Source organism: Lissotriton vulgaris, chromosome 3_2 (genome assembly GCF_964263255.1).
Source record: "Lissotriton vulgaris chromosome 3_2, aLisVul1.2, whole genome shotgun sequence".
In the NCBI taxonomy this organism is placed as follows: Eukaryota; Metazoa; Chordata; class Amphibia; order Caudata; family Salamandridae; genus Lissotriton; species Lissotriton vulgaris.
Genome location: NC_141690.1, coordinates 126,598,950 through 126,613,743, shown reverse-complemented (window position 1 = coordinate 126,613,743; position 14,794 = coordinate 126,598,950).

Below are 14,794 nucleotides of genomic sequence, written 5' to 3'. Positions count from 1 at the left end.
CATCTCAGGGATGGTGATCTCCTTCTTCCACATCCACCGAATATGCTCCTAAACACGAAAGCTCAGAACACTGTGTGGCGAAAATTCAAAATCGACGATTCAGTGTATTGCGCTGGATGCAAAGGGAATTTCAGGGCTAACTCATGCCAGAAAACGAAAATCTGTATCTTCAGTTAGTAGGTCCGCGTCCAAGTAAGTGCCCGCATGAGCTATATTTAGCAATTGAGAAAATAATTGTTGGTTGAGTTGAATGTTCTTTATATATATTGCTTTGCGGTCTTCCCAGATCCTCGACGGCCCCTCCAAGAGCTTCAATCAATGCAGCAACTAGACTTATTACTAGCTCCAAAGGAAACTATCACATCTCCCCGGACCTCAGATCCCTTTACTGACCAGAATTCAACTAAAAATCAAATGTTTGACGCATGAAGCCATACATCACAACACTCTTAGCTATCTGGCACAGAAATTGGTGCCTTCATGTGGCAACAGATCTGCCAGAAGTGCCAGTAACCTTTGACTGAAACCACAAAAATTCATCAAGAAGAAAACATACAATCAAGCATTCTCGGGGATGGCCCCAAGGATTTGGAATGCACTACCCCCAGAAAGTAGACGGAATCCCTCTACTGCATCTTTCAAAAAAGACCTGAAATCTCTTCTCATGTCTTAATTCACATGAGACATGTTTGTAAGTGGTTATACTTTTTTTTATTTGTATGAAACATTTTGGTATTTACTATATGCCTGTTTGTTCCTATATTTACAGTGTAAAGCAATCTGATACCCGCAAGGGTCTTGTTCGCGCTATATAAAACCTTCAAAATTTGTAGTGGCTCTTCCATAGAAAGCATTAAAGTAAATTTCCCACTGACAGTTTCCATTGTTGTTCTTTCTTGGTTGTAAGTGTAGTCCATGAGAGACAATAATTGTTTTCCTTTCTGAGGTGTGATGTATATTGTCTTTCTGTCATTATGTCTAAAAATTGTGTAATAGTGTAAATAATTACAATTTTAAATGCACATTATGTTTACGATTCACATGCAAAATTTTCAGGTTTCACTTTGAGGGTTTTGTAATGTGGAGCAGGTGGTTTCCTTTCTGTTGATTTTATTTTTAAAGTGCATTACTTTCATTTTAATCTTTGTTTGTTATTAGGTAGTGGGGGCTGAGTTACTTCTGTTTTATTTTGTAACTATGTTGGTGCTGCTTAGTCCTGCTTAGTAATACATTCAATTTACCTACTTTTTAATGAATTTTAAATGTATGTAGCTGGTTTTGGTTTTCAGTAGATTATTAGCTTCTCAATGCTGTAGTAATTTCTTCATAGTAATTAATCATAAAGAAAGAAAAGTAATAGAGTGTCTGTTAATTTTTTATTTTTAACTTTGCAAGGTAGTTGTGTCTATATATATGTATATATATATATATATATATATATATATATATAAATATCACAACAACGATTCCTCGCTTCGAGGAAACATGGAGTTGCATAAACAAAGTCGTTAATCCACACCAAGTAAAGTTCTTATTTCTTTATTTCTTTATCCATGGGGTGTCAAAGCAAAAGAAACCAACGCGTTTCGACAGCATCCGCTGTCTTGATCACGGTTAGTTTGTGAAAGACATGCTCACAACTTATAGAAATCAAAGAAGTTTCAAACTAAATGTCACTACCCCAAATGGGTGTTTACAAAACTAAGGATCACGACTTCTCGTCACTCCTACTGGTTTACAGGGATTGTGGGTGATGTAGTTTTAGTTTTAAACAGGGTGGTTTATCACATTTTCCACATGTTTTTATAAATCCTTTCACCCGATTATGTTTGGGAAACATCACTTAAATCCCATTTGCGTATTCGATGTGTGCTGTTTATGTTATACTGAAACAATATAGGTATGAACAGTCCCGCCCTCCAGTGGGCTATTGGCATCGAACAACACACTCTCTGTAGAGTAGTTAAAAAGGCAGCACCGCCCTCCGGAGGGCAATTATTCTCGAAAACAAACAATTCCTTTCAGGATATTTTGTTTCAAGGGGATTTCAAAGGTGTGAGCAATAATTATCAAAGTGTGGGTAGTGAAAAAAGGGGGGGGTGTTTTTTTTTAATAAAATTAAATTAGAATGAAAACGAGAATTGTATGTTAAGCAGGATTGTCTTTAGGAAATACATGATTAGATAATGTCATGATAGTCATTACAGATGTATGTATAATTCTTCAGATTGGTTCAGGCCATACGGGGTCATTAACCTGAAGTTTAGTATGTGCCTGGACTCTTTCTGTCGCAGAAGTTTTTCTTAGTGACCTCCCCTGTCCGATAGAGACATAGTCTCCAGTCCCCAAAATCGCAATAGTTTCCAGTCTCCGTTATGGTGGGCCTCCATGTGTTTTGCCACGGCATTGCTTCTGACTTTGTGTACCGTTGCGCGAACGTGTTCGAGAATGCGTTTTTTTAATTCACAGATGGAGCTGCCGATATATCTCAATTTGCAGGGGCATTCAATCATGTACACTGTATATTGACTTTTGCATTCTCTAATATGCCACATCTTTTTGTTGGGCATAGTTATTTCTGTTGTCGGTTTGGCTATATTGCACATCTTACAATTATAGCATTTTACAAAGCCTTTCGTTTTTAACCACAGTTTTTTCTTTGCTGTTTTTTTTAAATGGCTATGAACCAACTGGTCCTGTAGGTTTTTTGCTCTTCTGTAGGTGATCACCGGATGTATGCCCATTTTTTGACCTATGACTGGATCTAATTGCAAGATTTTCCAATTTTTTCTTAGGATTTGGTTTATCTGTTTGGATTCTTGTCTGTAATTTAGGATTAATCTTATTGGTTCTCCTTCTGTCTGTATCTGCTCTTGTTTCTTTTTCAAGCAGTCTGATCTTATTGTTTGATTTGCCTTTTCCCAACATTTTTGTACAATTTTGTTGTGGTATTTCCTCCTTCGAAAACGTTTGATGGTATTCTTACTTTGTTTGTTCCACTCTGTCTCTTCACTGCAGATTCTTCTTATTCGAAGGAATTCTCCGTAAGGTATGCTAGAGATTAGTGACTGTTGGTGGAAGCTGGTTGCTTCTAGAGTCGCATTCATAGCTGTACTTTTTCGGTGGAGAGTTGTTTCTATCTGATTGTTATTCACATATACCTCTGTGTCCAAGAAGATTGCTCTGGTTTGTTTTATGGTGTAAGTGAATTTTAGGCACGGGGTAATGGTGTTCAGTATTGTGAAGTATTCTAGAAACTTCTCTTCACTCCCATTCCACACTATGAAAAGATCGTCAATGAACCTTTTCCAGGTTATAATGTGTTGGGTATAGTTTTGATATTTGTCATTTCATGCTGTTGTTTCCTCCCACCATCCATTGCTGTACAAGCATAGCTTGGGCTGAAGTAGAAGCCCATCGCGGCCCCATTTTTTTGTCGGTACAACAAGTCACCAAATATAAATATGTTGTTTGTTTGTATGTTCTTGATCATATCCATCAGCATATCATTGTGGTCTTTATAATGGATGTTTCATTCTTTCAAAAAGTATCTGCACACATTCAGACCCATTTCATTGTCGATGTTAGTATACAAAGAGATCACATCCATGTTATGTTATGTTATGTTAAATGTTATGTTAAATAGGTCTTCTATAGCGCACGGCTACTCCGAGGAGTGTCCCGGCGCTTTGTACTACCAGACCTAAGAAGGAGCAGAAAAACATAACAGTGAAAATAAAAACAAGCAGTCACAAATCCTAGAGCAGGGCAGGAAGTCTCTAACAGGTAAAGAGCCAGGTCTTTAAGCCCTTCCTGAACGCAAGTAAGTTAGGCGTGGAACGCAAGGTCAGAGGTAAGGAGTTCCACAGCTGAGGGGCTAACAGCCTAAATGACCGTCCTCCAATGCGGGCTTTTTTATTCGGGGGACTACCGCAAACGAAAGGGACTCCGATCTCAAGGATCGTGCCGGATGGTAAAAAGCCAGCCTCCTTTGCAAGTATTGAGCTCCCGTGGCATGCAGAGCTTTGTGGGCCAGCGTCATAGCCTTGAATATTATCCGCTTCCGGATGGGGAGCCAATGTAGAACTTGCAATAGGCTCGAGGCACTGGCTCGCCTATGAAGGCCGAAGATGGCTCGCGCGGCAGCATTCTGGGCCACCTGTAGGCGTTGTAGGAGATACTCCGGGAGGCTAAGGTATAAGATGTTAGCATAATCCAATCTGGATCCAACGAGGGCCTGAACTGTTCTCCTGTGTTCCTCCGAAAGTAACGGAAAGAACTTCCGGAGCATCCTGAGGATACCAAAACATGTTCCTGTAAGAGCCAGCACCTGGGATTTGAGCGTCAACCCGTTGTCGATTTTAATTCCCAGGTTCTTGGCTGACTGGGATGAATGAGCTGGGAGGAACATGTCGGCGGGCCACCACCCATGCCAATCCGGATCAGATGGACATCCGAAGAAAAGTATCTCAGATTTATCTGAGTTGCACTTGAGGCTGTTCAGTTGGAACCAATTAAAGACAGCCCCAAGGCACTCACGGATACTTTCACCATCAAATTCTTCACCCTTCCGGCAGGTAAAGAGAAGCTGGGTGTCATCGGCGTAGGATACGATCTGGGCCCGAAGGACTCCACCAATGTCGCCAAAGGTGTCATAAATATGTTAAATAGAGTTGGGCTCAATACAGAGCCCTGAGGAACTCCGACTCCCAAAGGCGACATCTCAGCGGATCCAGGGGAGACCCAGACCGTTTGTCGGCGGTTGGCTAGAAAGGAGCGAAACCAGCTGAGCACCGTCCCGCTCAGACCGATGTCATGAAGTCTTACGAGGAGATCCTCGTGGGGGACGGTGTCGAAGGCCGCCAGGAAGTTAGGTTGCCAAATCAGTTCTCCTAGGATACAGAGGAAATCCATTGTGTCCTTTATGTAGGATTTTAGTTGTTTCACTTGGGGATTGAGGTAGAAGTCAATAAAATTAGATAAAGGTTCAAATAAAGATCCATTAGCTGACACAATCGGTCTCCCTGGTGGTTTCGTGGCGTTTTCATGTATCTTCGAAAGAAAATACAATGTAGCTGTTTTTGGAAAATCAACTGTTAAATATTTCTTTTCATCAGAGTCTATTAGTTCTTTCATTTCCCATATATGTAATTTTTGGTCTAATTCACTTTTTATTTTATCCAGCGGGTTTGTTTTTAGTTCTTCATAGTAGAGGTGGTTGTTTAGTTGTTCCATAGCTTCCGCAATGTATAGGTCTCTGTCCCACAACACTACGTTCCCCCCCTTGTCCGCTGTTTTTATTTCAAAGCTTTGATAATTTCTTAGGGAAGTTAGAGCTTCTCTTTCTTTTGGTGTTAAGTTATCCTTGCATTCCATTTTTGTGATTTTGTATACATCATGGGTAACTGCCTCCTGAAACATATCTATTTTGTTTCCTGGCATGAGTTGTAGGTAAAATTTAGATTTAGCCTTTAGGTTGCTTGTTCCGGCTCCCAGTTGGGGTATTGCTGTATTTAGGCTGATTTCTTGTCCTTCTTCCACATTTAAGTTCATTAAAACCAGGTATGCCTCTGACTCCTTTACTTGGCTAGTTTGATTTTTTGAATGTACAGATACATATCTATTCTTGTTTGTGCCATATCCATCCGCTGAGTCTGGCAGTAATTTATTCCTTTCTTCAAGAGTGAGATCTCTGCTTGTGTAATTTCTCTGCCTGAGAGATTGATTATCTGTGGTTCTTCATTTATTTCCCCTTCTTCTCTTTCATTAGTCTGGTTTCCACGCCTACTTTTGCGTTTGTAGTAGTTTCGCCTCCGGCTCCTCCTTGTTGGGATTTTGTGAATTTGGGTTGCCACGCTCTCCCCCTTCCTCTTGCTCTGCCGCGTGTATTTCTTTGCGCCCCCTGGTTTTGTTCCCATTGTTGTTCTGTGAGAACGAGGCGCATATCCCCTAAAAAAGCCTTTTGTACTGGGTCCAAATTGGAGTCATCTTCACTTTGTTCTGCTGATGTTAGGGATGTCATACTTGAAGATGAACTGGCTGTGTTTGTTTTTTGCTGTTTGAAAGGGTCATATTTGCGGGCAAACGTGAAAATTTGCCCCTGGGCATAATCATTGGCGTCTCTCTCAAATTTTTTCTGTTTTCTTAATCTCACCTCTTCTTCGTGTTTTTCGATTTGTTTGTTTAAGTCGTCTTTAAATTTTGTCATTTCGGGATTCAGTTTCAAAGTTTCTATTTCTTTTTCTAATGTTCGTAGTTGTTCTTTTACTTTTTCCAGGGCGACTTCTATGTGTTTGACTAGTATTTTGATTAATCCCAATGAGGAGTTTAGTGTATGTTCCCCCCATTCTTGTAGTAGATCGTTAGTTGCATCTTGTTGGCTTGGCATTAAAAGTATGCGCAGTCCCCTCGGGACTCTTTCTACTTCCAGGTATTTCTGTAACGAGATCAATGCCCTTGATTTATTTATTTCCTTTTTATTGACTTTTTCCCATAGTCGGAGTTTCTCTTTCGTGTCATTTTTTCCTTGTTCTTTATTGACTTCTGCAGGTTTGTTGGTATCACTCTTTTCAAACATCGCAACGATATGTTCTTTCCTTTTGGCATCCCGTTTATCCATATTGTGCACTATTTTGATTGATTCCCCTTCTTTTGGATGTCAATTTAAGGTGATTCCTTATTTCTCCGTGTGTTGGAAGCGACTCTGTTGTAATGTCTTTCCCGAAAGGGTAGTACTTATTTCACTTGTTTAGCTTGCTGAATCCTCGTTGGGATTTTTTACATTGCAAGTTTTAAAGTTTTTTTCAGTGTTTGCACTGCCGTGTTTTTCAGGAAGTCTATATGCCACCTTAACCGGGTTTCACTATATTATGCTGTGTTTGTTTGTTAAATCAACAATTTTTTGCCCAAGTTTGTTCAGCAGGCGTACTCGGCGGTCACACACTCTTACCTCAGTGCCGGCCTTCCGTGGCAGGTGTGGATCCGCTCCCTTCTGTCTGCTGTTTGTGTGAGTTTACGTTTCTTTATGGTTACTTTTGATTGATTAATTTTCTTCAAGTTTAATGTTTTGGTTTTAGTAATGTCCTTTTATGATGAATGCCTATTAATGTTTGTTTTATTTTTTTTGTAATATGTATTCAGATAATATAGCATATACATATATATATATATATATATTCACAGAAAAAAACATAGGTTATAGTCCATATATAGTTAGGAATTTGCATTTACAAAACCTTGAAAATTCACTGAAAAAACCATTGGTTATAGAACATATATAGTTAGGAATTTGCATTTACAAAACCTTATTTTACTCGCATAAAACCATTGAAATTCCATATATAGTTAGATGCGCTAACTATATATCGCGCACCCGCAATCCACTGCTGATGATGTCACATATTACATCATTCATGACATGGTTAGTGACATCACTGATGACATCACTGATGACATCTCAAATGACATCACTGATAAAATCAATGATAACATCTCATTTGACATTACTGATCACATCACTGATGATATCATTCATGTGATAATACCATGAACCTCTTCAGACTCTAATATAACCTTAGATACAATCAGTGTAAACAGACAGTCACAGACTGTCACTCATCCATGGAGTTACTCACACACCTAGTCAGTCATGCAAACAATCAATCACACTTCCATTTCCTCAACTATACAGTTATACACACCTTACTTATTCAAACATATACTAACACATATTTACTCTGTTATACAATCCCTGATACAAGTTCACAATGATCCATACAGCCACTCACACATTCACTGGCTCTTATGCACAGTTATTTATATATGTCAACTCTCACATGTACTGTGTTTTACATATGTACTTACTTTGACATGTAGCACTGAGATATCCATTCACTCACTAATACACTAATGCACACAGTCATCCGCCCATACAGCTGTTTCCACATGCAGTTTTGAACCCATACATATAGTGAATCAACTGCTCACACATCTATGTACAGAGTCACACACCTCCCAGCTACCCATACACACACACTCAGTGTCCCATACAAATACTTGGACAACCAATCAATAACCCATACAGTTATTCATATAGCTACTGATCAACACATGCAGCAGTTTGTAGAACAACAGATATAATGATGCACAAATTAAGATAGTTTAGTCACTAACCCATGCACTCATTAAGACACATTTAATCATTCTCTCATACAGTCAGTCATGCACCTACTAAATCCTTCTTCCAGACACTTATACATCCACTCATTCTTCAATATGTAAGACACATTTTAACTTTACAGAAACATACAGTCACTGGATGTTGTCATCAGTGATGTCATTTGAGATGTCATTTGAGATGTCATCAGTGATGTCATCAGTGATGTCACTAACCATGTCATGAATGATGTAATATGTGACATCATCAGCAGTGGATTGCGGGTGCGCGATATATAGTTAGCGCATCTAACTATATATGGAATTTCAATGGTTTTATGCGAGTAAAATAAGGTTTTGTAAATGCAAATTCCTAACTATATATGTTCCATAACCAATGGTTTTTTCAGTGAATTTTCAAGGTTTTGTAAATGCAAATTCCTAACTATATATGGACTATAACCTATGGTTTTTTCTGTGAATTTCAATGGTTTTTTAATAGCAAATATCAAAAGCTGTCAAATGTCAAGTACGTGATAGGTAAAAACTTTTTCGTGTTTATGCACGCTGATGTGCTTTGAACGCTGCCCCCCCCCCCTCTTTTCTCTTAGTAGTACTCTCTCTTTGCAGATAGTGAAGAGTAGTTAACGCAGGCCTTTACCCCCGTTGTAATCCGTCGTGCCTGCTTGTCTCTCCATTTGATTGATTGTTATCCAAGCATTTACTGTTTTACAATTGATTCTCTTTGGTTCATTCTCTATTTACAAACAAGCACAAAGTCGCAATACTCTGTTTAGTCTTTGCAGATAGTGAAAAATCGTGAAAAATCATGTAAAAAAATAAAATTAATCGAGCAAAATCAGTAGGCCACTAATTGGATCTCTTTTTGACTTCGCTAAAATAGAAATATTAGGAACAACCCTTCATGAGAAATACGAAAATAGTGAGATGAACTGAGCTCCACACCATGAGGGCTGCAAGACAGCTCGGCTCCGTCACCCACCCGCCCAAAATAACGACTAACCCTATGCAAATATTAAAAATATAGACAACACACCAGCAAAGTAACAGGGTAAAACATTTTATTAAATAACTATTTACATTACGTTGGTTTATGAGATGATGTCAGTAGTGGACCGATGTGTGAATAGGTCGGAAGCAGCACAAGGCGCCAAGATCCGGATGGCAAGTCCTGGATGTTGGGTGCCATAGTTCAGAGTTCTGAGTTTGAGCCTTTTTCAATGCCTGTGCTTTGTTGTTTCCCCTCCATCAAAAACAAAAAAAAAATATAAAACTGCAAAAATACAAAAAAATCAAAAAATGTTTAGAAAAGCAGTGCTTGTAAGACTGTCTGAAGCTTATTTCCACCTACTGCAGCTTCACTATTCTCAAAGTAAGTGAGGGTCGTTTGTGGACCTGACTGCATTTGAAAACAATGTTATATGGTACTCCCTAAACAGCTTGACGGAGGCCCCCGAGGGGCGGTGTGATGGCACGGACTCGGAGAAGACGCTTGGCTCCGACCCCCTCCCCAAGTCTTATAGCACTGGTGTAGCCTGAGATCGCACCCGACATAGGCGGCCGGCTCCCGGGGTCCGGCGGAACTTTTTGCCTTTTGATGACTCTTCTATTCTGGACTTTGTCCCACAATCCGTTTGACCTGAAGACACGCTGTAGTGGGGCGCCCCTTTACCGTTTTAGTTGCCATTCCGCCCGCTTTTGCTACACTGTGCCTCTTCCGCCATTTAGCTGTTTACCGCCCGCTCTTGCGACTACAGCGTCTCGCTCACCATGTAGTTGAGTTGCTCCCGCTCTTGCGGTGCAGCGATAGGCGGGTGCCACAGGACTCTCAAAATGGCGGCCGGCTCTTCGGTTTTGGGCCTGGTCCACTAAAATGGCCCTGGGACACCTTGGAACTCGGACGCTTCCCTGATAGGGCTTGGGTCCCATTCTCGAAAGCGTCCCCTCAGCCGTGAAGATTCTACAAAAGTCTTGGGGGCCCCCGACTCCCGCAGGCTTCTGGTGGGGAGCGGCTGCCATGTCTGCTCGTGGAATGGCCACGACGGAGCTACGAGATGGTAGTGCTCTCATGCTGACGCCAGCTTTAGTCTGAAACATCCAGAAACACTGTAGACTACCAATTCGATCAGTTCCGGTAGCGCCCCAACATGACCCGGTAGAGAAGAACTTGCCCTCCCCTCTTTGACTGATGGTTCTTGTTGCCTGTCCCCTCTGTTGTCATTTAACAGAACTTTTTGGACTGCTGAAAGGGGTTGTTTTCCGAACGCTGGTTGGTGGAGACATTTTGACTATATTCTTGACCTACGTTGTCGCGTAATGCGTTATATGACACGCCGCGTTAGCGCACCCGGAAGTGATCCGGGGCGCGGCGCACAGCGCGTAACGTAAGCATAACAGGTCATGTGACTTGTTAATAAAACTTTTCATTGGTTCATTTTACTTTTGTTATTTTAATGATGAAAAGCTTGGTCATATGACCTAAAAATTACGCTTTTTATTGGTTTCGAACTTTTTTTTTATAACATATATGTTATAATATTCCAGGCTAATGTACTTTCCCGGAAAATTTACAACTGTCCTGCAAGTAAAATATATTCCTTTTTCGAGAAAAAGGGCGTTTCTTCGTTCCATGATGGAGCCGTTGAGTAAAAGAGACTCGGCCTGCTGTCTTAGTCGCCGATACGCCTGATTATCAGATTCTTATCGATCACTTTATGTTGCAGGAGAGGAAAACACAACTGCCCTTGACCATTTATCTTTACTGCGTTCCTACATATCATACCTTTTATCCGTCATGTAATTGGACTGCTTTATTTCACTTGCCTTTTACTGATTCGAAAACAGTGACTAAAAGTAAAAACTTTACCAATGTAAATACTACTACCATGTTTTGTTTTAAAAACCTTTATTGTGAAAATGTCAGTATACAAATACGGGCCTATAACCACGTGGGCCGGCCACGGAGCAAACTGAAATCGTATATGATGAGGAGACATTTACATTATAGAGGAACGTAACGAACGAGCCATTAGGTTGCAAGAACTAAGGTGTCTAACAGTTGCGGAATCGGTGGACGTACATTTTGTAATTAAAATACGACAGGGCCACTTACAAAAAACTTATCTAGATATACATTTGCGTGCAAGTACCATGGGTGACGTTAATTCGAACTTTCAATAGTACAGTAATCAATAACACATCAGAACTTAATATCAATAGGGATGTCGAAATATTCAATCAATTCTCGTCCCCGCCTGCCATGAGCATCAAAACTGCATTCATATCTCGTGATATCAACGTTGTTCAACCAGTACACAACAAGGAGTTACGAGTCCCATTTATACCGGCGCCAATTTGGGCGAGGCCGGGCAGGTCCAAGATATAGTCAAAATGTCTCCACCAACCATCGGCCAGACCAGAACCCCTTTCGGCCCTTTATGCTACAAGATGGTGTCTTCCATTCAGAAAATATTGTTGGCAGCATTTTGAAAGGAAAGATAAACAGCCGTTCTCCTAGTGAGTCTCACATTGTTACATTTAGGAAGAATGTTGAAGAGTAATATGTGGAAAATCTGAAGCCATTTTTCTACAAACTCTCAATCAGCCTTGGATGGAAAAAAAAATCCTGAAGAATGTACAAACTGAAAACCAATTTTTGTCTGTATAGCATTAACAGCAACGCTTGAGTCAGCTTTGTGTCAAGCCGCCATTTTCATTCAATCAATAGCGTCCCCCTGCACACATTCAGGGACCTGGTTGTGTCTTCAGGTGAAACGGATTGTGGGACAAGAAGCAGAAAGGAAAAGAAAAAAAGTTCCGCCGGACCTCGGGAGCCGGCCGCCTATGTCATGGGCGATCTTTGGCCACACCAGGGCAATAGTGAAGCTGCAGCAGGTGCAAATAAGCTTCAGACAGTCTTACAAGCACTGCTCAGAACTCTCAACGATGGCCCTCAACATCCAGGACTTGCCATCCGGATCTTGGCGCCTTGTGCTGGTTCCGACCTATTCACACATCGCTCCACTACTGACATCACCTCGTAAGCCAACGGGGCACCCCACACCGACTTTCGGCGCAGCATTGTAGGATGGCCACACCAGTGCGGCAATTTGCTGGACACAACCTCGGTGCCATCCGGATCTCGGCGCGTTCGAGTCACTGTACCGCAAAAGTGACCGGAACTCAGCTGAACACGCCGTCTTTCGGCGCCGCATTGTAGGATGGCCACACCAGTGCGGCAATTTGCTGGACACCACCTCGGGCAATAGTGAAGCTGCAGCAGGTGCAAATAAGCTTCAGATAGTCTTACAAGCACTGCTCAGAACTCTCAACTATGGCACTCAACATCCAGGACTTGCCATTCAGATCTTGGCGCCTTGTGCTGGTTCCGACCCATTCACATATCGGTCCACTACTGACATCACCTCATAAGCCAACGGGGCACCCCACGCCGACATTCGGCGCAGCATTGTAGGATGTCCACACCAGTGCGGCAACTTGCTGGACACAACCTCGGTGCCATCCGGATCTCGGCGCGTTCGAGTCACTGTACCGCAAGAGTGACCGAAACTCAGCTGGACACGCCGTCTTTCGGCGCAGCATTGTAGGATGGCCACACCAGTACGGCAATTTGCTGGACACCACCTCGGTGCCATCCGGATCTCGGCGCGTTGTGCTGCCTTCGGCCTATTCGCACACCGGTCCGCTACTGACGCCGCCTCACGTGCCAACGGATTTTCTACGCTTTTTGTAGCCCTATGCCGCATAACAGGTCATGTGACTTGTTTATAAAACTTTTCATTAGTTCATTTTACTTTTGGTTTCCTAAAGATGGAAGGCTTGGTCATATGACCTAAAAATAACACTTTTCATTGGTTTAGAAATTTTTTTTTTCCCAAACGATGAAAGCCCCACCTTGTTTCTGGATGATTCAGACTGAAGCTGGCGTCACCATGAGAGCACCACCATCTCGTGGCTCCGTCGTGGTCATTCCGCGAGCAATCATGGCAGCCGCTCCCCACCGGAAGCCTGCAGGAGTCGAGGGCCCCCAAGACTTTTGTAGAATCTTCACGGCTGAGGGGACGCTTTCGAGAATGGAGCCCAAGCCCTAGCAGGCAAGCGTCCGAGTTCCAAGGTGTCCCAGGGCCATTTTAGTGGACCAGGCCCAAAACCGAAGAACCGGCCGCCATTTTAAGAGTCCTGTGGCAGCCGCCTATCGCTGCACTGCAAGAGTGGGAGCAACTCAACTACATGGTGAGCGAGACGCTGTAGCCGCAAGAGCGGGCGCAACTCAGCTGGATGGCCGCCACCTGGGGAGGCCCGTTCACGCCGCCTCCCCCACGCCCCCCCCCCCCCGGGCCGCCCCACGCCAATTTTCGGAGCGGCATTGTAGGATACCAAAACCAGTGCGGCAGTTTACTGGACATCACCTGGGTGCCATCCACAGCTCAGCGCGTTCTGCTGCCTTGGGACTATTCGCACAACAGACCGCTACTGACGAGGCCTCCCCCCGCACCACCCCGGACGCCCCACGCTGTTTTTCTGAGCTCCATTGTAGGATCCTAAAAACCAGTGCGGCACCCAGGTGACATCACCTGGGTGCCGTCCAGAACTCAGCACGTTGTGCTGCCTTGGGACTATTCGCACAAAAGACAGCTTCTGACCATTGTTGCTTTTTTTTGTCAAAAATGTTTAAATGTTTGTTACAGTTTTTGTTCCGTTCGTTATATTTAAAAGTTAATAAAGTTTTATAATCCCACTTTGTTGGAGTGCTATATATTTTTAAAAAATCGGGTGAATGGGGCCTTGAATCGGGTTATTGTCATGTGTGGGCTTTGCAAGTGCACTGCTACAGGATCGGACATTTCAAACTCAAATGCACATTCTTTTTCTTACCTTTCCGAAGCATGGAGCGCAATAGCAGGCAGAGAAAGGGTGATGCAAGTGTTGAACACTGCCTGGCCTGGCAAGTTGCTGGCAGTGCCCCCCCCCCCGCCCGCCCGCTCCTGAAAGAGGACACACCGCCGCCCCGAGTACTTCACAGATCTTTAAAAGACCATGCGCTTGTTCATGAGGCTTAAATGGTTTATCACCCCTTCTAGAACCCCTGCATCGACCCTCTGACGTTTCCTGGAAGAATTACCACGTAACACAATACCAAGCCTTGTCAGCTGAAACCCCCGAGGAATCGTGGGGCATATTATCAAGGGGGTTTATCTCCGCTTTTTTGGCTTTAAAAGCCAAGAAAGCGGAGATAAAATTATCTCCCTATTACCAAGCTGTCGCTAACACCAGTTAGTGACAGCTAAAAGGAGATAGCGACCATCTTGGGCCCCGCTTTGCATGTCAGTGATATTTATCACTAATGACATGCAAAGTGGGCGTGCCAAGATGTTAGCGACTGGAAACAGTCCCTAACATCGCTATCTCCTATTACCAACTTTTGGAGATATTCGCGCTAAGCGCGAATATCTCAAAAAGGTAACACCTGCCCTGAGCAGTTCTTAGCCATGTTAGCGACCATCTTGGGCACCGCTTTGCATGTCAGTGATATTTATCACTAATGACATGCAAAGTGGGCGTGCCAAGATGTTAGCGACTGGAAACAGTCCCTAACATC